Here is a 23,387-nt window from a genome sequence, read left to right on the forward strand (position 1 = left end):
GGGGACAGGCGACAGGGCGGGGTAACCTGTGGGGAACTCTGCCTCAGTGTAGAGTCTCTGGCCCTGTCAGAGTTCAAACAGCAAAGAGAGATGGAAAATGTTCCTGTGGCTTTGTTTTATTTCCTTTATTCAGCTTCCAAATGCACAGGACAAACTTCCTTGCATGTAGAATTTCCAAGGTGTGATAGTGCCATTAACGAATCCTCCATATTGTGGTGTTTCCTTGTGGCCCTTTTAGATGTGTAGAGGAGGAGACAATTCCCATGCCTGGGTTCACAAGTTCAGAGCAAACAATTTCAAAGTTAGAAAGCAAAACTTACATATTTTCTTATAGCAGGAAACACTGATGTTTACAAGTGGGATTAACACATGCAGCAATTTACAAGCATTCCACAGAGTCTAAACGCTAAATATATTCTTAAAAGACTAATACCTATTCTGCGCAAAACTAACAGACAGATGAATTGGTCTGGTCTCCAGCTATGAGTTTGTCAGTTCTTACCCAATGCCCGTAGCCTGGGCAACAGCTGGTGTCTAGCCTGGCAGCATCTCTCCCCTTAACATCCGATTGGGCAAGAATGAATGCATGAACAACCCCTTGTCCCCAAAACACTTATATTGATTTGAGTCCCAAGGTCTTGCTACTGAAAGCCACTAAAACTTTCTGAAACACACTATGACTCTTGGCATTGAAGAGGCATTGGCAGCAATTCTCAGTGCTCCTTCTCAATCAGAATCTCATTTGATTTGCCAAGTGCACACCATGAGCCTCAAAGTTAGCCTACAGCTTGTTTTCATTTTAGTGGAAAATAGACTCATAGACTTTAAGGTCAGAAGGGACCATTTGATCATCTAGTCTGACCTCCTGCACAATGCAGGCCACAGAATCTCACCCACCCACTCCTGTAACAAAACCCCAACCTATGTCTGGGCCATTGAAGGCCTCATATTGTGGTTTAAGGACTTCAAGGTGCAGAGAATCCTCCAGCAAGTGACCCATGCCCCATGATGCAGAGGAAGGCAAAGCGCCTCCAGGGCCTCTGCCAATCTGCCCTGGAGGAAAATTCCTTCCCGACCCCAAATATAGTGATCAGCTAAACCCTGAGCATGTGGGCCGGATGTTTGGCGTTTTTAAAAGGTACCTAAACAAACACACGGGGGCAATAAATGAAAAACCCTTTAAAATGCAGCAGCTCAGCTGCACATAGTCATTTATGTATGTGCAAAGTGAATGCAGAGTGCATTTGCTGGCACTGTATACCTCCTTTGTACGACACAAGGACCAAAGTGGTGGAGAATCAAGACAAGTATAGTTCCCTGCTTTCTCTATGCTCATGTAAACAGAATGAGCTCTAACTAGCCTAGACTCATTTTTTAAAGTTTTTTTTTGCCTCAATTGTATTTAAATACATTTTTTACTTCCGTGTTTTCAGTGTTTTAACTAATGAATTTCAGAGTCTAGTGGAGAATATAATTTGCTGCCTCTGGCATGTCTAAGACTTTTCCCTCTAAATTAGTCTTGTACTGAAGCTGGCTGAACAGCTCCTGCTCTAGCTGTTTGAGGCTGACTTATTCTGTAGTAAAAGCAGAGTGATTTTTGAGTAATGTCCAGGCTATTTTTAAATACTCAACCTGTCCTACACTAGGCTCTAATCAATACTGGTAGATCTCACCTTTGCAGTGATGTGCAGGAGAGTGATGATGTTTGGCGGCTTATCGCTTCACAAACCCAGTCCATTTTCAAGTTTTTATTCTCTGTGCCTTATTTCAGAACAAATCTGCCAGGGAGACAGGGGATTATGTTTGTATGTGAGAAACCGATTATCTTGGATTAGATAGTGATGGTCAGATTCATGAGTGACCTCCTTGAAATCAGAGCGAGTTCACTTAGGAAATAGCTGTCTCTTTTGGATCTGGGCCCAAACTCTGTGCCAAATCCTGAGGAGGTCCTTACTCAGTCTTGAGTTAGAAGCACTTTTACTTAAAATGTGTCACTTTTGGGCAGGGAGAATGGAGCCTGTGGAAAAGCTGCCAAAGTGGTTGGGAATTGCTGACAGAGCAGCCAAAGTGGGCAGTGCTGATTGGGAATCAGGCATGGCTAGAGCAGCTATAAGATGCACTGATTCAGAGTGGTCCTGGAGCGATTTATACCAGCGGGGAGCTTATGGAACCATAGCTACAACTTCTAATGCTGCCTGCAATAACTTAAGAGCATGAGTACCAACCCTAGGGCAGACTGTTAGGAAGCCAGGCACAAATCTCAAAGTGACAGTGAGTTCTGTACTCAGATTTCATCTATCAATTATCAAGTGTAAACTCCTCAGGAATTATAGCAGCCTTGACGTCAAGTCAGACAGTCCCCTGGACTACACCCATCTATCTCGCCACCCATGGGCACATACTTTTGTGGTAGATACCTTACACCAAGAAGCACAGCAATATTCAGGTTACTCCAAGTCCCAAAGGACCAGTCACTTACCCCAAGTCAGTTGCAACTTAGATCTTGCACTAAAAACAACACTTGTAACCAATCCTGTAATAAACTAATAAATCTTCATTCAATAGGAAAAAGAAACAAGGTTAAAGCTGGTAAAAATACACAAACAAATGAGTTGCAATCTTAAGTTTCAAAAGGTAATAGAATCTTCTATAGAGCTTACTTATATGTAAAGTCCTTTAGGCCAGGCTACCCAAGGCTAAAAGCAGCTGGGGAGCCCTTGCTTTTGCCTAGAAAACATGTGCCCCCCCTCCCACTAGTCCAAGCAACATAGAGATAATCAGTTCCTACTTGTTAGGGATTTTTATCCTTCCTCCTGCCTTGTGCTCTGAGCTGAAAGTTCATCTGACAGGAGGAACCCACTTGCATGACTCATCTTCGAGGGAGGAGGAGAGTAGAACAACAAATGTCTTTGGTTATCTTTAACATCCCACAATAGTCTGTGTGGTGTCAATAGATCCTTTCCTGCTGGGAAGGATGTAACACCTTCTGTTGAAGATCAGCACTTCACATTAATTAATGCCTCTCTCCTGTCTGGTGGCTTACACAGTCACAGAGGCTCGCAATACAACTGCTGAAATATTACCTTACAATATGGGATACAGATGTTATAAATGAGATTAATGCAAGAGCAGCGCACACGCATTCAAGAAAGTCTAAACTCATTCTAAGACCTATTTTAACAATATAACATACAGGTGAACCAGACTGATTCCAGCTACATATTTCTCAGTGTTCAATTGAGACATGGGAACTTTGGCATGAGCTGGCACCTAGTCTGCCTGTTTCACATAGTAAAGCATTATGCACAGTAATGGAACTCCTTATTAAGCACCTGGTACACTCTGGGCTGTACAGGGGACAAAATGCCCTGTGTTTAAAGTTACGTAGCTATGTGGGTGAGAAGAGAAAGGGAACCACCTCAAAATCATTCTCGCATTTCAAATAGAGACAGGCCTAAGTCACCCAGTTTGGATCTGAATTTCTGCAAAGTTCTGAGGTATTCAGAACAGGGATCTTGCAATGCCTCTCCAGTTCCAGAGGTGATATGAGACAGTGACACCAGGTTACAGACCAATACCTCCACTACACTTGTGGGAAGTCCTCTTGCAGTTTATGTGCGAGTTTGGATGGTTGCATCTCTGACTGCTTTACACCTTATTTTATCACGTTTATTATGGTAGTGCTTAAGAACTAACCAAGATCCTAGGCCCCATGATCCTAGGCATTAAACAGAGTAGTAGACAAGCCAAGCGATCATTGGGATGGTAGCATATGTCATGTTGGTTCCACACCTGCAGTTCAAATGCTGAATTAGAACTCATCTCAAATTTGGATGCAGATTTACCCAAGTTCTACTAAGTATGAATAGCCCTGCCACAGGTTCCCGGGAGAGAAAAGTCTCCTAGGGATGGTGAAAAGAAGAAAGTCTGTCAGAGGGTGGAAGGAAAGCAACCCCAGTCCCCACTCTGTTTGAATGAGGCCAGTGCAGCTCATAAACTGGATTGTGCTGACCAGAGAGGAGGTGTAGAAAAAGTGACTTAGAGATGCACTGAATCAGAGCAAACTCTGGCAACTAAACCTGCACTCCCTCAACAGATGGCAGATGGTGGTGATCCCAGCACCTTCCCTCCCATGTGTAGAATATGGTTTTCACCTATTGGAACCACTTTGGATTAATCCAGCCCGTAGACTGAGTCCCAGTTAATCCCAGATTTAACAGTATCCATCAAGTCACTAGGTAAAATATTTCTGAATAAATTGTTCCCTCATGCTTCTTTTATTAGAAAAACGTTTTTCTAGCTTTACTCACCAGTGATCACATAAAAACCAGTCCTCACAGTAAAGTGGCTGGTGCCTGAGAGTCCTTTTTTATGACATTGCTTAACAAGTTGGAACATGTACAGTGCACTTCCCAATCTATTTTTGCTTTGTTATTAAACACACTCTTACAGTAAACAGCTTCTGTGAAATCCATTTTCTTCTCATTTTCAGTGGGTTCTGTGTTAGAAAGGGGGAATACACTGATCATTTTCTTTGTCTTCACCACAGTGACTTTGTGTTCAGTAGCCTTTTTGTCTGAAAAAAATCCTAGTGTTGCGAACCCCAATGTAGCACTACTACTGTTAGCTGTAGTGGGAATACACTATAGTCAGGATACAGACAATCCCCCAGCAGTGTAGCCACAGTGCTGTCCAAACTGGCCGAGAGCTGGGCTATTTGACAGCACCTAAAGCATATGGTTACTGAGCATGAGCAACACAGTCTAATATTAGCAGCCTGTAGCCTTCAGCTAACATATCACTTATATTCATAGGCTTACTGTAGCTAGCAGTCATTCTAACACTTTATCTTAAATCAAAGAACAAACTACCTCCTCTCTGGTAGTGTAGGCCCAGCCACCACAAGATAGGGAGAGAGCACAGAGTGGGTGTGGATTACATACCGCTTCTGTTCTCAAGCTGCAAAGGTCTGTCCAGCTCAGATTCCCTCCCTAAGACTAGCCCCAGGCTCTGACTAGGAATTGAGTATCCTTATCTCTAGCTGCCAGCTGATTCCATGACACAAGAACAGGCAAAATCTGCTTTGAGATTTATCACTCATGAATATGGAGGTTAAAAAGGACAAGATCATCCATAAATGTATCAGTTAGTTTCCGCCTTTGGATCTATAATGAAAAAAGGTATCTTTGTATAAAAAATAATTTTAAGATGGTGTAACCCACACACTTTCTGGGTGTGGTGTTCTGCCTCATCTAGTGGCACTGAGACGACTTAAAGAGAGAGAGAAAATGAGTCTGCGCTACGGCCTTAACTAACAGCCAGTTGGCTTTTAGCTCATGCAGAAGAGCAGGGACTGGCAACCTTTGGCCTGCGGCCCACCAGGGAAATCTGCTGGCAGGCCGGGATGGTTTGTTTACCCACAGCATCCACAAGTTCAGCCGATTGCAGCTCCCACTGGCTGTGGTTCACTGTCCCAGGCCAATGGGGGGCTGCGAGAAGTGGTGCAGGCGGAGGGATGTGCTGTTGAAAAAATAGCCTCAGGCTACATTGACTTTTCTGTGGATTTCCTATTATGTTAATGGGCCTTATACTAATTTTCCACACACACGGATTCCTGACTTAGCCAGGGATATCCATTGCGGCAGGTGTTACCCACTCAATTTAGGGCTCCCACCCCCTACCTTCCCTGGGTCCAGAATTCAGTGCCCCCCTATCCTCTTGTGGGTCCTCAGGGCATAAGGCTCCGATCTTTATGGGTCTGCAGGACCTTTTCCCAGTTGAAGAGCCTTACACAGTAATAATCTTAACCTACATTTATTAACAATTGATCAAGTCAGATATTCTATTGTTTTCTACAGTTTAGATGTGACATGACTGCCTACTTTTAGCTAATGGTTGCTGTTGCTTACTGCAAAAAGACCTCAGAACACAAAGGGACAGAAAAAGAGTATAAAACATAACCAGTGTGGGGATTTTGACGGAAGGGTCTGGGGAGATCAGCCCCTGAGAAATTGAAATGGTAGAGAGGTTGCAATGTTTGGATATGACAAGGATTGAGGGAAGGGGAAGGATTAACTCTGAATTTAAATTAAATCATACCATGGCCAGACAGCAGACCTTTTAGCAGATCCCTGAAAATCCTGTCAGCAAACTAGTTTGTTTTTAATCCCACAAACCCTATGAATGATAATTGTCTGGTAGCAGAATAACTAATGTAAGCAGAAGGGACTGATTTGGTATCAAATATAAAGCTGTCAGGAATTTTCCATTGATAAGATTTTCCAATGGAAAAAATACATCTGTAAAATTGAAATTTTCTGCCAAGAAAGTCAAAGTGAAATTTTATTTTAGAGACAAGGTGGTTGAGGTAATATCTTTTCTTGGACCAACACCTGAAAGGACCTGAAGAAGAGCTCTGTGTAAGCGTGATAGCTTGTCTCTCTCACTAGGAGAAGTTGGTTCAGTAAAGATATTACCTCACCCATCATGTCTCTCTAACATCCTGGGACCAACATGGCCACAACAACATCACATATTTTATTTGGGTCAGTTTGACCTGAGTTTGAATTTCATTTTAATGAATTTACCCAAAATGTTTAACTTTGAATCATTTAAAAAATAATTAAAAACTGTATTTCCCTAGCACAATACCTTATGGGGGTTGTAGTTCAGGCCTCCATTGTCTACTGTGGGCTGAGCTTCCTGGAGGACTACACTTCTCACAGTGCAATATGAACACAGCTAACTGAGCTTTCTGCTGTATTAGGGAACAGTCGTGTCTCTGGGTGAGTTGTGAAAGATTGTCCATCCAGGGACCCTGATGCCCTCATTCTCCTGTGTAGGCCAGCATCCCTGGATTACATCTCCTATGATAAACCCAGAGTTCAGGTGGGCTTGCAAAGTACAACATGAATCCTGTACCATGGCAATTGGCAACACTTTACACAGGGTTGTTTACAGAGAGTGAATACAACCCACACTCTGTTCTTATTCCTTCTATTACTACTATCATTTGCTCTGATTTTTCCCCTGTTATGTTAACAACATTTTGTTAGTGGGAATAAAATCAGTAATGGCTGAACTGGAGGAAGGAAACAGGAAAAAAAACAACAGACTTACTATGGATATTGTAGACTAAGCCAGTTTTTTAGGCCAGAAGAGACGATTAGATCATCCTGCATATTATATAAAAAAGTAAAGATGATAATTTTTTTAATACAAAAGGTATTACCCAACATAAGGTAACTATTCTGGACCTCACTATGCTGGACAAGTATTAACTGATCACTGGAAAGGTAGTTGGCAGAAAAAAATATTAGCTAATATTTGGGTGGCTTCTAATTATAGTTTCAATTAGACTAGGTTTGCAGCCTATTTTTATTTGTTTTGCACCAGCACTTATGCAACTGAATTTTTGTTCAGCCTGATGGTAGTAGAAAATAAATTTCTGGCTTGCAGCCAAAGTTTATCTAGAGACAAAACTTCTTATGTAATGAAACAATGTTGTTTTCAGGAAGAAGTGGAAGTCTGTTATAAAAACTACATCATCAAATCAGGGAACAGAAACAATACCATGTGACTTTCTGACCAATCACAGCTGAAATATTGGTAATTTGATAAGGATAATTCTGAGGAATATTCACAGCCAACAGTTTGAGAGCAATCCACAGGTTGAAAGCTAACATTTAATGAACAACATGAAATAGCAAAATGTTTAGAAAAAAAGAGTTAAAGTCATTGAATAAATTGCACATTGCAAGTTGACCACTTTAGGACACATTGCACTTTCATAGAGCACTGAGCAATAGAAGCCATTAAAGTCTATCTCAGCATACTCTGAATCTTATGTAAACCTTTGTGCACTACTATTTGGGGGTCACCTGTATATTTTTGATCCAAAACCCTGTATGTTCTAGGAACTGAACACAAATCTTTACAACATCAAGAAACCCAAATATTAGGATTCATTCCCTGCAAAGAACCAGTCTGAAATGGTGTAAAAGTTTCATGTCCTGAAACAACTCCATTTGTGCTCAAAAGAATATGTTTCTAGATACGAACACAAAGCTTTTCAAACAATGAAATGAGGCCACTTTGTCTTTGGGGGTAGATGCCTGCTAGCAGAGTGAGTGCCTGTGGCTGCTTCACAATGCTCAGTGCAATGGTCAAAATGTGCTGTTTGAATTGAAGATGCAAAAAATGGTTCCATGACATTAGGATTTTTTTTTTTTATTTTGGGCTGCCAAAGGCCCACATCAAACCCATGTTTGATCCGTGGGCCACACTAGTTCTTAAATATTGTTGACAACTATGGTGCACTACACTACACAATTCTGTCCAGGCAAGCTACTAGCTACCCAGTTATGGGCTGATTTTCAGAGGCATCAAGCAACAAAAGCTCCCAAAGACCTCAGCTGGAGTCAAGCATGTCCAGCATGCCTGAACATCAGGCTGATGCTTAAAGTCGAGCAAAGTAGGACCTGATGGAAATATTTGTTCTAGTTTAGCCAAATCATAGCTCCTGCAGGCAGCAATATATTTTACTTTTAAGTAAATCTATTATTGTTTTACATAGGGGTGATTTCACAGGTCAGTTGAACAGATAGCTACAGCATTTATTCACCTACATTGAAGTGACAGCCTGAGAGCTTTTTCTTTCTAGGAGTGGGATGGAAGCTGTTCAGAACCCTCCAAACTAGCTAGGGTCTTCACAACACACTTCTGAAAATAAATTAGCCTGAGACACTTTATTTTAGCCAGGAGCTCTTCAGAACCTTGAGGTCTGGGAGGATTACATTTGTCAATATCAGACAGAGCCAAATTGTTTGGTACACTATTAATTAGAGCCTTATGTTCAAGATATTGGAGGCAGCTTCATGGAGCATACCCCCTGCTTTTCATCATGCTCCCTATCAAACCACCATTGAAGCAGCAGACACCCTGAATCAGATCGCAAATCAGAGAGTCAAATCAGCTTGATTGACAGGGCAGCAGAAGCTTCTAGCTTGAAAATCATAGCACAGGTTCAATGCAGTGTCTCTCAATGTGTTACTTTCTGAAATAAGCATTAAAGCACTTCAGCCTGTACATTTTTAAAATTTAGGAACACTAAGGACATTCGCCTTTAATAATATCATGAGTGTAATGAGTGATCTGCATGCAGTTCAACATTCACTGCTGCCATAACATTAATGCCGTGTGGGGGTTTGGTGAAGGGGGGGGGGGAGAAATTTACTACAATCAAAATAACATTAGAATACATAACTTTCAATTTCTGTGAATATTTTCACAGCTAATTCAAATAAATTGAACAAACTAATTCAAGTGGATCTGACACATGAAAAATAAGTAGAGGCTATCTAATTCAAATCCCTTATTGATATTCTTGTAATTAAATAAGACTGCATGTAAAAATGGTTTACAATACAAGCAGAATGAGAGTACCTCAGGGGAAAATGATTTTGATCTCTCCTATTGGACTGCAGTATATAGACACAAAAATGTCACAAAAATAAATAATACTTTGCTCTTGTCTGAGATGCTCAAACCACTTTACAAATGCAAAATTAATTTTCACAACATCCCTGCCAGGTAGGTTTTATTAGCCCCATTTTACAATAGGAAAACTGAGGTACTAAGAGGTTAAGTGAGTTTCAGAACCTGGAATAGAACCCAGAACATTTGACTTTTAGTAAAAGTAAAATGCCTTTAATTTAATACTGTGGTAGGTATAACTCTATAGATTAATTATTTGCATCAAATGGATTTGTTTTTTCAAACTTGACTCTTTACACTTTTCACAAATTGTCCACAAACAGATGATTTTCATCAAATTTATTCATTGGTGGAAGTTATTCAATTACTGTTTTATGCCAATATATTTAGCTGATCAACTGTCACAAACTGTTCATTTGCAGTATTGATTTGACTGTTTTTTATTCAAAAACAGAGTCAAGCTGTTTTGATGGGATGAGCTTAACTGTTAGAATCAGCTTGCCAGTGTGAATACACCACAAATTTGGAATGTTCTTACTGTGAACCTTCAGCATTCACTTAAAACTCAATGTTTCAGCAAACATTCCTGCTAGTTATGATTTTTGCAAGGATATTGATGGAAAGAACACAAGAAGGGCATGAACAATGAACTCATTTTTAAAATGAGAATATTTTTGCATTGACACTCAGTTCACATCTTTAACTTGGCTAAAGTCAGCATCCATAATTTGGGATACGCATCCAAAGTTCATCTCTTTGGTTAGAAAGAATGCTGAGATCCTTGAAGCCACATGACTTATTGCAATCTTGTCAAGTCTTTTGTGGTTTCATTTGGGTTGGAAATAAAACAGTCTCTGCCATTCTGTTGATGCAGGATTTTAGTATTTCTTCTTTGGGGCCTGGCCTCAAAACTAAAAGTAGTGCTTGATCCTCACCACACCCTATTGAAGTCAATGGGAAACATTTCATTGACTTCAGTGGGCTTTGGATCGGGTATATAAGGTTAATCAAATTCTTTAGAACTTAAACACTTCCAACTGAGTTTGGTTCTTTTAGTTAATATTAATAAAGTGCTTTGAAAATGTGAAATTCTTAGTATTCTTATTATAATCTCTGGATACCAAAATGTTAGTGCGTCTGCACTGAATTACATTATATGTAACGCTCTTCATAAGAAATCAATTTTTTTGCAGTCCCAGGGTGCAAAAACAGCAGCTATTTTTACATTTATTACATTCTCTGCCTAATATGCTCCCACAAAAAAACATATGGGGCAATAGGCTTTCCTTTGATTTCCAGGAGTAAAAATAGATGCCGTGATGTTTCTCATTATAACAGCCATTTCTGTCTCCTGTTTGATTGTTATGGCCTTTGTACTGTATAGGTACACTTGACACCCAATAACATGGCCTGTGGACTTTTAAATTAAGATAGTCTGTTTTTTCTGTGAGGTTAGAGCAAAACACCATTCTTGTTCTGACAGTTACAGTGTTGGGCAATTGTTTTCTTGTTTAGAAGGATTGATCTTGCATTTCCTAACCTTCCGCCTTTTTCAGATGTTCACTTCCACGAGACGCTTTTGTTGCTGCTGGGATTTTTTTTCTTTTAGTATAAGGGGTGGGATTCACAAAGGTACTTAGGCACTTAAGTCCCCATTTTAGCTCCACAAAACTCCCACCACACCTACATTTTCAGGGTAAAAGTTCCCTAGGTACCTAAGTTTCTGCCACTGGGCATGCGCCCTGCTGCCTTCCTCTAGACATCTGAATGTCTATCTTCCACTTAAGTGCCAGAGCAATCCCCCAACTGAGGGAAGATAGGCATTCACCTGCCTAGCTTGCATGCAGGGCCCAATCTGGTAGGTGTGCATGCACGAACTCCTGCCAGATATGGAATGGAAACCAGTGGCATTGGCAATGAGGCTGCTGCTCACCTTATTACTTCTAACTCAGCAGTTAGAACATTCATCTGGGACATGGGAGACGCAGGTTCAATTCCCCCCTCTTCCTGGAGAGGGAGAAAGGCTTGAACAAGGATCTTCCACCCCTCAGGCACATGCTCTAACCACTAAACTGTGGGATATTCTGATGTGGGACTCCCTCAATCTATCCTGCTGAAGCTGTTCCACTGAGGATAAATAATTAAAGAGTCAAAGAGAGAGAGAACAACTGTGTAGTCTGGTGGTCAGGGCTGGGAGGTGGGAGACGCAGAGTCCAGTCCACCATCTCTAATGACTGATTAATTATTCACAGTGGAACAGCTTCAAGAGGAGAGGCTGAGGGAACCCCAGGTCACAATATCCCATAGGCCAGTGGTTAGAGAACTCTGAGAGGTATGGGATACCCCATTCAAATCCTCTGATCCTCAGGCAGAGGGGGGAACTAACATATGAGTGCTCTAACCATTGGGCTAAGAGTTATAAGGTGGGCAACACCATTACTACCTTCCCCTTCTGTTTGGTGTGGAGGCAGATATCTGCCAAACTCAGTCTCACACCTAAGAATTAAGCACCTAAGCCATCTGACTGCAGGAGAGGGGTTCGTGTTTGTGGATAGCTCAGCAGAGCTGGGTGCCCCCTAGTATTCCAGGCTTAGGCGACTATCTCCAGGGGAAGGGAGGGCCTTAAGACACACCCCTGTCGCCAGCATCTCCCATTGGCTAGCTTGGGTAGCTCCCCACTTAACATGCTGTCTTCTGTGGATTGCATTCTAGGCTACCTACCTTTCCCCATTCATTGTATAGGAGCATAGGCTTTGCAGATTCCGGTGTTGTTCATATGATATTCCAGCTCTTTAAAAGTTAGATTCATTGATGCTCAGTCTCAGACCACCCAAGTCCCTTAGGGAATCTAGCCCAGGGTGCTTTCCATTACAAGCTGTGTTCGTTATGGTCCATCATATAAGCTGATGGGAGGCTGTCCCCTTCTGGCTCACCTGGGGGAAATGCTGCCTATGAATTATAAGGTTCCCAGTTTAATTCTCGGCTGTGTTAATGAGTTGAGAGCACATGTAGTACTGTCAGCCAATGGACTGTTTCACTAGGTTTAGTCTACACATGTTTACAAATTAAAAAAGTTCTTCAACTCATTTGACTGGCTCAATCATACTGTACTTGTGAAAAGAGGCATAGGAGTTCTCCCCCCAGTTACATCACCTTATGCTGTATTTCACAGTGTCATGATACAGATAGCATGGCAATAGCTGCATTTTCCTCCGAGTTCCCCATGAAATCTCACGCGCTTTTGTGACAAGATCTGGTTTGAATCTTTCCTCAATGTATAGCTCCTTAACATCTTCCACTCCAGCATCTGTGATGCTGAATTTCTAACTGAAGTTGCATCAAAATCACAGTGGAAAGCCATGGCACACTTTCAAAAGCATTCAAGATATCTAGCAGTAGTAGAGGAGTATTCTGCTGGATATTCCTAACATGTTAGAAGAGCAGTGAAGAAGTTAAGGAGGAGATAGTGATTTCAGTTCATTATTCTGAGCTATCCTGTGTTCAGTCAAACTACATTAACCCTGATTTGTTAGTCATAGTAACAGCATGATCCTTTGCTGTAGTGAGTGCAGATGTGCCAGTGGAGCAATTTAAGCGTAAACATAGCCTTAGATATTGGTGAGTAGTTTTAAATTTACTACAGAGACAGACATTTTGATTTGCAGGAAAGGGCCTAGGAAGGAACTTGGGGATAACAATAAAATAGTATGTAAAATATTGGGGAAGGAAATTATTAAAATGAATCTAAAAAAAAATCTAGGCAGCATCTTAAAATAAACTGTGTATTAGGGGAGGGAAGCTAGAGATTACTGAAAATGTTGAAAACATAATTAAATTAATCTGAATTCCATATCCTTGATTAGAGGAACTCTATCTTTGTTTATCTGTTCAGAACCTTAAGGCCAGCTCCTCACTGGTGATTTCAGAGGCACTATGCTCATAAACACACCTGAGGAGTTGGCCCTCTGCAATATGATGGATTATTTCCCTAATGCCTGTGTTCTTTGTACCTGTGCTGTAACTCTTGCCATTTCTTTCTTTTCTTCCTTCTCATGACCTGAAAGAGAGAATTTGGGTTAAATTGTCCTAACACTAGTGATTGAAAACTTTGTTGATTTAGCACGCAAGAATACGAACACAGAAGTTAAGAAGAGGTATTTACATCTATATTTCCACTGCAAAGCCTGGATCAACATTGAAAGACCCCATAAATGGGGATTCTTTGACTATAGTCCACAAAATGTCACATCATTTGTCAGGACTTGCTGAGTGAACGTGTTCTGAAGCTCCTCTCTTGTTCATTCAAAAAGTTAATTCAATAAGCACCCAACTGGATTTTGTAGGTTACTTTAAAACAGTTTGACACCTAATATTTGTGAGTTACAAAAAAAACGTCAAAATGCTTGCTTGGTCTTGGTGGCCTCCCCAGTAGAAGGGCCACATTCTTCTCCACATGGAAATAAACAAGGTAGGGAAGGGACAACTCCATTTTAACAAGTGAAGTTTCCCTGAACATTTTCAGTCGAGTGGGTGGGTTTCCCTTTCACTCCCACCATACAGGCAACTGGATATTCCAGATCTGTGAATCATTACAAATCCTTCAGAGGCAAAGGTCCCCTGCCTCTGCATTCCTGCCTGGCTCCCTGGTACACTAGATCTTAGTTTTGCATTGGCAGTACTCTCCATTCCACACTCTGATCCTTCCAGGCATATATGGACACATGCTTCACTTTTCTGAAGGACTCTTAAAACCATATGCTCAAAACCATAGACAATGTAGAATGTTACGGGGGGCTATTAATAAGATCACTTTTATTACTAGTCTTCTGCTACATCTGCTCTACTGCTTCTGTTTTAGTAGCCTTTTTAAATCAGTGGAATGCTAGGTTAAGCATGGTATATACAGCAAAACAGTTGGTTTAGTCACGCAGTTGTAATTTTTGAGCTGTTGCTGAGTGTTCCAATGGTAGAGTAAGGGACAGATAGGGATTAGTTTATTAATAAATAGAAGTTTAAATATCTGATCTCTTTCTTGTATGTTATACTCCTTCCCCAGCCCTTTTGTCTTTTTGAACTGTAAAATCTTTGGGCCATGGCCCTTGTCCTTCGATGTGTTTGTATAGCATTTAGCACAAGAATAATAGCTCCAACATGCTATCCCATGACAATAACAACTGCTGTCAACCACCCTTTTACAGTGCATTTTTTATTATGTTATAAACGTATTGGGGCAGGGGGCATGTTCTTTTCTGGGAAGCGGGGAGCACACTCAGCATCAATGACATTGCCTGGTGCACACACTAATGTAGCACTGTGCCACAACAAAGCAGTTGTGGATGTTTTTGCTGGTTTCCAAGAAAAGCTCAGAGCAACATGCCATGGGGCCAATACATCTGCTATTGGCAATGCATTCCTAACTGGGGACTTGGTAACCTAGTAGAAAAGATGAATATCCCCATCTGTTTCTCATTAACATTTCAATAAATAAATTCAGCTTGGCCCCATTCACAGTCTGTGACCCTTCTGCCACCTGCTCGTGGTGCTGTCCAGCACAATGGAAGGAGAAATAGCACTCATTGCTGCTGCTAGACCACTGCCAGCTGCTTTGTGGTGCCTTAGCAGTTAGCTTATAAAAAGCCAGGGCTTAAGCAACGGTATTATGACGTTTGGAGGGAGATTTTGCAAACTCAATTGCTAGCAACTGGGATTAAATGATTGGTTACCAAGAGAGGAAGAAAATAAAGAGAAACAGACTTCAAAATCCTTTGCAGAATATAGCAATGTTCTCTCTGAATGGTTCAGGAGGCTGCTAATAGGATATGGAGTCTTTCATTCTAGGTCACCAGTTCAAATCCTACCCAGGTTAGAAGTGATCAAATTGTTTTGAAAGGTGTAGGGAGTGAGAGGATGGAGAGGAAAGGATGGGTTTCAAGTGGATGTGAGTCCATATCACAGAGCCCTTCCAAAGCCTGGAATACTAGCACCCTTATTAGCAGGGTTCATGAAGAAGACAGTCCAAAGAATGGATGAGCATGGAGACCTTTCCACTCTCATAGGAGCCCTTCTAGTCCTCTGAGCTACATAAGCAGGTGATGTGCATGTGTGGAGGGTGAGGACATGGAAGTTTACACTGTGCTTGCTTATATTATACCCATTCCGTGGATAAATGAAGAACTTTGGTCTCCAGGTCTGATAATCTAGCACCTTAAGAGCACTCAGTTCATTTTACTTTATGTCTATCTGGGTCGCAAGGGTTATAATGAAATCAGCTGTTTTAACAAGTTGGAAGGCAGCTCTGCCACAAAATGCCAACTGTAAAATATAAATCAAGAGAATCTAAAGCAATGGTATAACTGGAGGGAAAGATATAAACAGCTAACCAGCAAGACAGTGTTCTGGGAAAAGCTGTCAAGCCGTTTCAAAGACATCGCATTTATGGGTGTAGAACCCTATTGGCTCAATGGAGCAATCACTCAGTTATATCCCTACCTTACATGCTAGGCACAACAAACTATTGATTCCTACATTCATGAAAGAAATGTTCTTTTGTCCGAGGTTGGTGAAGAAAATGTATATGCAAGGAAACCCCCAAAAGACTCAGCTAAGGGAAACCCTGTATCATTACAAGGAAATGCCCTCTGTCTTGCATTACAAAACCTCCTGCTGTTTTACCTCATGCAATTTGAAGCTGTGAATAAAACAACCGCAAACACCCATTTTTATATTGTCTTTACTGTACTTCCATGTTATAGGAAGTAATTTAATAATACCACCAAATGGTATCAAGTGCAGAAAAATCAACTTAGTAGAAAGCCTCAGTAAAATTGAGTAGGTCACCATGTCTGGCTTAACAGGACTGTTCTCAACAATAATCAGAACTACATTTGTTACCTATAACCATGTACTGTATATGAAAAAAGTGATGGCTTCAGAGAAATCCATTTCCCATTTCCAACAGAAAAGTCCTGCAGAGTCCTCAAGAACGTGACTACACAAAGCAATGCCATTACAGATAATTAAATAATCGAGCTGTTCTGGGTGAGAGAGAGAGTCTGCTTCCTCTTTCTTTCCAAAATGGTGTGCTGAATTAGTTTTTAGAATGAGCTGTCCACTGGTGTCAGGCCATTTTCTCTTTCACTATTCCTTAGTTCAAGCCATCCTGCATATTGAGCCAGATATATCATGAGCAATTCCATTGACCATATAATAAGGTTGAATTTGACCCAGTAAGGATGACCATGCATAAGTGTATTCCCGTGTTAGATTATTAATTACTAGGACTGTCAAGCAATTAAAAAAATTAATTGTGATTAATCACACTGTTAAACTATATTACAATACCATTTATTTAAATATTTTGCATGTTTTCTGCATTCTAAAATATATTGATTTCACTTAACATAGAATAATGCATTTATCATTTGTAAATTGCACTTTCAGGATAAAGAGATTGCACTTGAGTACTTGTATGAGGTGAATTGAAAAATACTGTTTCTTTTATCATTTTACAGTGCAAGTATTTGTAATAAAAATACTAATATAAAGTGAACAGTGTACACTTTGTATTCTGGGTTGTAATTGAAATCAATATATTTGAAAATGTAGAAAAACATCCAAAAATGTTTAATACATTTCCATTGGTATTCTATTGTTTAGCAATGCAATTAAAACTGTGATTAATAGTGATTTTTTTAATAGCAATTAATTTTTTTTTAGTTAATTGCATGAGTTAACTGTGATTAATCAACAGCCCTATTAATTACTTTCATTTGTTCTGGGTAATGGAATTGTATCTATTTTGTTTAGTTAGTCTCAATGGCATATCTGCATTCAGAAGAGTGCACCCCTTTCGTTTTTATATTGTCTTTAATCATTTCAGGAAGCTGTTCCACATGAATCTCTGTAGTCATCTTACGCATTTAGTGGCTCCATCACTCACAACTCTCTAGGGGCAAATTCTGCTCTCAGTTACACTAGTGAAAATGCAAAGTAATTCCACAGAACGCAATGGACACTGCAGAAATGGCCTGCGGTGTCCATTATTTTCAGATTTTGCCTCACCCCTGCAATCTTTTCCAGCCAAAAAAGTTCTAGCTGGGTTTTCAGTGCTTTGTTTCATGTCTCCTAGAACTGACAAGATCTTCCCCATCTCCATTTTCCAGGGATTCTGTCTCTTTTTAATAAACCTCTTTTTAAAAAGTTGCATTTTGTAAAGTTTACATTTTATTTAACGAGTTAAGCTCGCTTTGGATCAGGTCATTTAAGAACAAAAAGCCTCGTACTCAGAAGGCCAAATCTTGTTTGCCAAATAATCCCACTTAAATCAAAGGAACATACCTTAGAAGCCCAACCAGGACTTGGACCTTACTAAAAGTAGATGCTAGTTCACCCATGCCATCCCACTAAGATTTTTTATTTGTTTATTTAATGTTGCATGGAATTTTTTTAAGCTATTAAAAAACAAAACAAAAATTCCTTTTCTCTCAATATATAGAACTACTAACCCTCCTCCTCACATCACTACAATTATAGTTTCTTGATTTAAAAGGAAACATCTTGTCTGATCTTTGTGTATATGCAGAGTCAGAGCATATTGTTATGAATCATGGAATACTTTCAGATTCACCAATTGTAAGCAATTATTTTTCCCATCAAAAGGAGAGGAAAAAGAACTAATCTGTGTCTTTTTTTTCCTCTACCTTGAGGGAAGAAACAGAAATAATACCATTATCTACAGTGTTTCAATTGCCTAGGAACATAGGCAGAAGGCAGATGGCACACAGATAAGATCCTCTGAAGGAGGAAAGGTAGGTGATATTGGCATTAAAAAAGACATTCACAGATATGAGTGAAAGCTGACCAGTCTGGACAGTTTGCATTGTTTTGAGGAAGGAAAGGTTAGTTACATTTTGAACTTATAATACAGTTAAAAGACTATTCATTGGAAGGAAGCCAACTGTTTAAATGATGTGTGCACTGGTACCATGGTGACGAGAACCTTGACGATCAGATAGATAAATCAGATATCGTAGGCTCCTAGAGCCATACATACTGTGGATAGTACATTGATTCTGCGATCTAGCAATACAGGTAATAAAAAAGGCTTACCAAATACAAAACACAGTCTGTGGCTGCCACTACCTTCTAGCAGAAATCAGCTGACTTCCAAGTTCCTGACCTTTGTGAAACCAAGTTCTAGGAGCATAAAATCCTCACTCTTCAAGAAGTCACTCTAGTAGTTGCAATAATCCAGCATTCTATTTATTTATCAGTGACTAGGAATTTGTAGAAGCAACTTACCTCTGGCTTTGGGTTCAGAATCTGCATCACAGCTATGTGCGTTTAGTACATTCAGATTTGTTTGGGGGGAAGGAGCAGTAGGGTTTCTGGCATCTGGGAAGGTGCTGGTCACCTGTGTGCTGTGGTCAAAACAGATATAAGGGTTTCTGAAATCTAATCTCCAGAAGGCAATACATTGGGTTTTATGTGGGAGAGTTTCTGCAGTTAGAGGAGAAGACAATACATTTAGAATCTACATCTCTCTACATTTGGTTACAGGTGCTTTGAACTGAACACTGCATTGTATTCAGGCTCATGCATTTACACTCTCTATCACACACATGCTGTACTGCACAAAGAGTCAAACAAAACACTTTGAGTGACTAAAAGGATAGGTGATGAGCTCAAAGAGTTCATCCATTCCCTTAGCTGTTAGAAAGAACCAATATACAGTACCCAATGGCAAACATCAAAGTGTCTGGAAGTCTGAATCTAGTCAAGAAAACACCCAAAAGTCTGGATACTCATCTGTAGATTATCTAAATCACTCCAATAACATAGCATGCTCATCCCTCCCATCTACCTGGGCGAGTGGTCTTCAGTAAACTTCCTATAGGTGTATGAGTCCAAGGCCACACACAAAGAGAGTCAGGAGGTTATAATCCCTACATGGCAAGTTAACAAGATCCACTTGCTAAACAAACACAGTAATTGAATCCCAGCTGGTTCTGTAGCAGAGACAAGGGTAATGGGGGTTTCTTCACAAGGACTATCTTGTGCAGCACAATTGATTTTATCCTGGGATATGTCAGCAGGAAAGTATTCATTAAAGCCTCAGGGTGAACCCTTCACATTATGTAAATATGGCACTTTCACTAATTTAAGGAGTAGCATTCACTATAAAGGCACCAAAAAGGGAATCCTAGCTAGACCAGAGGAGGATGAAAACATCAGGGAGTGGGAGCAGAGACGCAAGGAAAATGGAAATGGAGGATGAAGAATGATTAAGGCAGGGATAGGAATATTTTGAGGATTAAAAGAAAGTCATGAATACAGTTTCATTTCATTTTTTGTACCAATAATGAGAACATTTGTATTTTAATTTCATGTATGCCTTATGTGCAGAAAAGAGAAGTCAAAAAATTAGCTAGATCCAGTTCATAGAATCCAGGTTACCGAGCAATTTCTCCAGAGAAACCTGCCCAGAGCATCTTTTTGCATGGTAGAAAGCTTCAAGAGTGATGCATCATTTTGCTTTGAAGAGTGGCTTTTATGAATGCAATCGTAGCACTTTAAAATTAATCCTGTCCTCCAGGGAGGGACATTTAAAGAAATACAGGAACTCAGTAGTGTTTAGCAGGTTATGAGGAATAACAGGTTTGTTGACTCTCAGCACAAAGCTTTTCATAAAATACTGAACTGCTTAGAATGTTGATTTGTTCATCTGATAAGAGAGAAACTACCATCTTACCTTAATGAGCACTGGCGTTGGGTTACTCCAAAAACAGAGCTTGGGGCATAAATTTATCAGTGAAAGTGAGCTACATGACCAGAAACAGACATAAGGACGTTAGCTTTAAGGTGACAATAGAGTTGGATGCAAAATATTTAGTCCAGGAGTGAAATCATGGCCTAATCAAAATCAATGGCAAAACTCCCTGTGATAAATGAAGGGAGAAGGAGAGAAGGTCCCTTTTATGGACATCCATCTAGCCAGTTAGCTATAAAGTCCCTCTTGGGGGCTGTTCTCCACTTGCTTTACCTGTAAAGTTAAAAAACAACACAGGTAAAAGGAAAGGAGTGGGCACCTGACCACAAGACTCAATGGGAGGGTTAGAACTTTTTAAAACTGGGGAAAAAAAACTTCCCTTTGTGTGGTGTTGTTCTCTGGAAAGCGGAGACACAGAGCAGCAATGCTGTAAGCAGCTTTAAAACTAGGTATGAAAAAGCATTAATTCATGCCTCAAACCTACTCATCTGAAACTCGGATATGTAAGTAGATCAGAAATGTCTAAAAAGATGCAATTAGGTTTTATTTATAAGGCTTGTGGACTCCTGTGCTAAGCCCAGATGCTATTGTTTTGCTTTAACCTTTAAGCTGAACCTCAAGAGAGCATCTTGATGCTTAATCTTTGTAATTGTTTTTTTTTTAGATCTAGCTAAAAGCCTAAATTCCAAATGTATTTCCTTTCTTTTTGTTTTTAATAAATTTTACGTTTAAGAACAAGATTGGATTGTTCTGTCCCTAAGAGGTTTGTGCATATGTTGTTTCATTAGCTGGCGGCAACAGGTAATTTCCTTTGTTTTCTTTCTCAGCTCTTCCACATGGGGGGAGGGGAAAGAGGGGGTGAAAGGGTTTGAGGGCACCCCATAGAAAGGAATTCCCACATGTTTTTTCCTGGGTTCTCAAAGGGGGGGTGAGATTGCACTTGGGTGGTGGCAGCATCTACCCATCCAAGGTCAGAGAGAAGCTGTGACCTTGGGAGTTTAATACAAGCCTGGAGTGGCCAGTATTAATATTTAAAATCCTTGCAGGCCCTCACCTTCTGCACTCGAAATGCCAGAGTGGGGAATCAGCCTTGACACCCCCATTCACTTAAATGGAGAGAAGGGGGATGATTTCACCCCAGACGTTTTCCTGCAGATATATTTCTCTTTTACAATTAAAAGGACAATAAAAGTAATGATGGATGAGCCTCAGACAATTAGGCATTTGGTTCTGTTGAGATAAATACCTGTACAACCCACATTTTATGCAAATGTGATCTTTTACTGGTAATTTATAGAAAATGTGTGAAAGTTAGAGATGGATCAAATCCAGACCCATATGGCTGAAACAAAACAGCTCTAAGGAGGCAGATAAGTGAGATTTGGAAAATCCCAGTCTAGGTTTAGTACAACCAAAACCAAATCCAATTTCTGTTTGAAAACTAAGCAAATGCAATTCAAAGCCATAAAGTGGCCCAGACTTTTTGACTTATCTGGAAACGTTCACAGGAATGCTTTGCAACTCACACTGACACTATGCACTAGGTTAGGCCTACTTTGGAATTTGTAACAAAACCAGAACATCATGGTCTCATTCCTACAAGGTGCTGAGCACTCTGTCCAGGATCCGGCAAAACTCTTAAATACATGCTTAACTTTGAGAATCATATTGAGAATCAAGCCCTGGGTGAATAATCCTTAACAGTTACTCATACATGAAACCAGGGCTGGTGCTTCCATTGAGGTGAACTAGGCAATCACCTAGAGCGCCAGGATTTTCGGGGGGCGGCATTTTGCTGGGGGGGGGGGCGGCAGGTGGCTCCGGTGGAGCTGCCGCAGGCGTGCCTGCGGACGGTCCGCTGGTCCCGCGCAGCTCCAATGGACCTCCCGCAGGCACGGCTGCGGCAGCTCCACCGGAGCCGCGGACCAACAGACCCTCCGCAGAAATGGCTGCGGCAGCTCCACCGGAGCCGCCTGCTACCCCACACCGAAAAGCTCTAGCACCGGTCCTGCATGAAACTAACATGTTATGTTTCTCTGTGTGCAAAAAGCAAGCAGTTACTTTGGGTGGGGTCCATAAAAGGACTTGGGTGTTGCAATGCAGAGTGTCACAGCACCTAACTTTTAGGCACCCGGACAGAAAGGCATTCAGCTGTGGAAATTGTGTATGTGACCCAAAAATAAAATAGCCATGAGGGAAAAGCTCATCTCATACCATTCAGCCTAGTGGGCAGGGTACTCCCAAGATTCAGAAGAACCCTGGTTCACGTCCCCACTCTTCCTGAGCCTGTGAAGGGATTTGAACAAGGCTCTGCCTGTCTCACTAGGCTACTGAATATTCTGATGTGTGTCTCCCTTAGTCTTTTCTATAGAAATTGTTCCACTTTCAATAACTGAATAATTATTATTAATTGGACCAGAGGGAGTTAGATTGCGTCTATCTCCCTTCCCTTCCCCCAACTGTTTGTGTGAGCTCAGCTGGGGGGCTCAATCTGGTAGGCTCCCTCTGAGCATGCCTACTTATTAACCCTCTCCCCACCCCCTGCCACCCCACGACTCAGGCAGCTAAACACCTCACAGTTGCTAGCTTTCACTTGGTAAATAAGCACCCCAACTTTTACAATAAGCCAAAAATCAAGCTAATCTCATTTCAAAACAAGGCCAGAACAAGCCAGTCCCTAAGAACCTCAACATTCTATGTGACTAGATGCCCCCAGTGTGCAGTCTGGGACTGTGGTGGGCCCACTTTACACCCCTGACTCTCTCCCTCCCCGCCCCTGCTTGCTGGGAGCTGATCAAAAAAAGAAGCAACAAGCTACAAGCCAAACAAGCAACAAGCTACAAGCCAAAAACTAGCCAACAAGCAACTCACAAGCCAATTAAGCCAAAAAAGAGCCCAAATTCTGTGTTTTTTCCACGGGTTTAACATGTCTGAAACACCTATCTTCTCCAATTTAGGAATTCTTCTGGTGCTTCAGTGAGAAATAGGAGCCTGAGTGCCTAGAGTGAGGTTGCACTGGGCATGCCCAGAGGCAGAAACATAGGTACCAAATATCAGAGGGGTAGCCGTGTTAGTCTGGATCTGAAAAAAGCGACAAAGAGTCCTGTGGCACCTTATTGACTAA

General features: G+C 40.9%; 1 protein-coding gene across 1 annotated transcript in view; it reads left to right on the forward strand.

Annotated features, from left to right (window-relative positions):
* Positions 1 to 23,387, forward strand: part of NPSR1 (neuropeptide S receptor 1) — a 99,661-nt gene that overhangs the window by 32,458 nt on the left and 43,816 nt on the right. The window lies entirely within an intron of this gene.

The sequence above is a fragment of the Gopherus flavomarginatus genome, chromosome 2 (genome assembly GCF_025201925.1).
Source record: "Gopherus flavomarginatus isolate rGopFla2 chromosome 2, rGopFla2.mat.asm, whole genome shotgun sequence".
NCBI lineage: Eukaryota > Metazoa > Chordata > Testudines > Testudinidae > Gopherus > Gopherus flavomarginatus.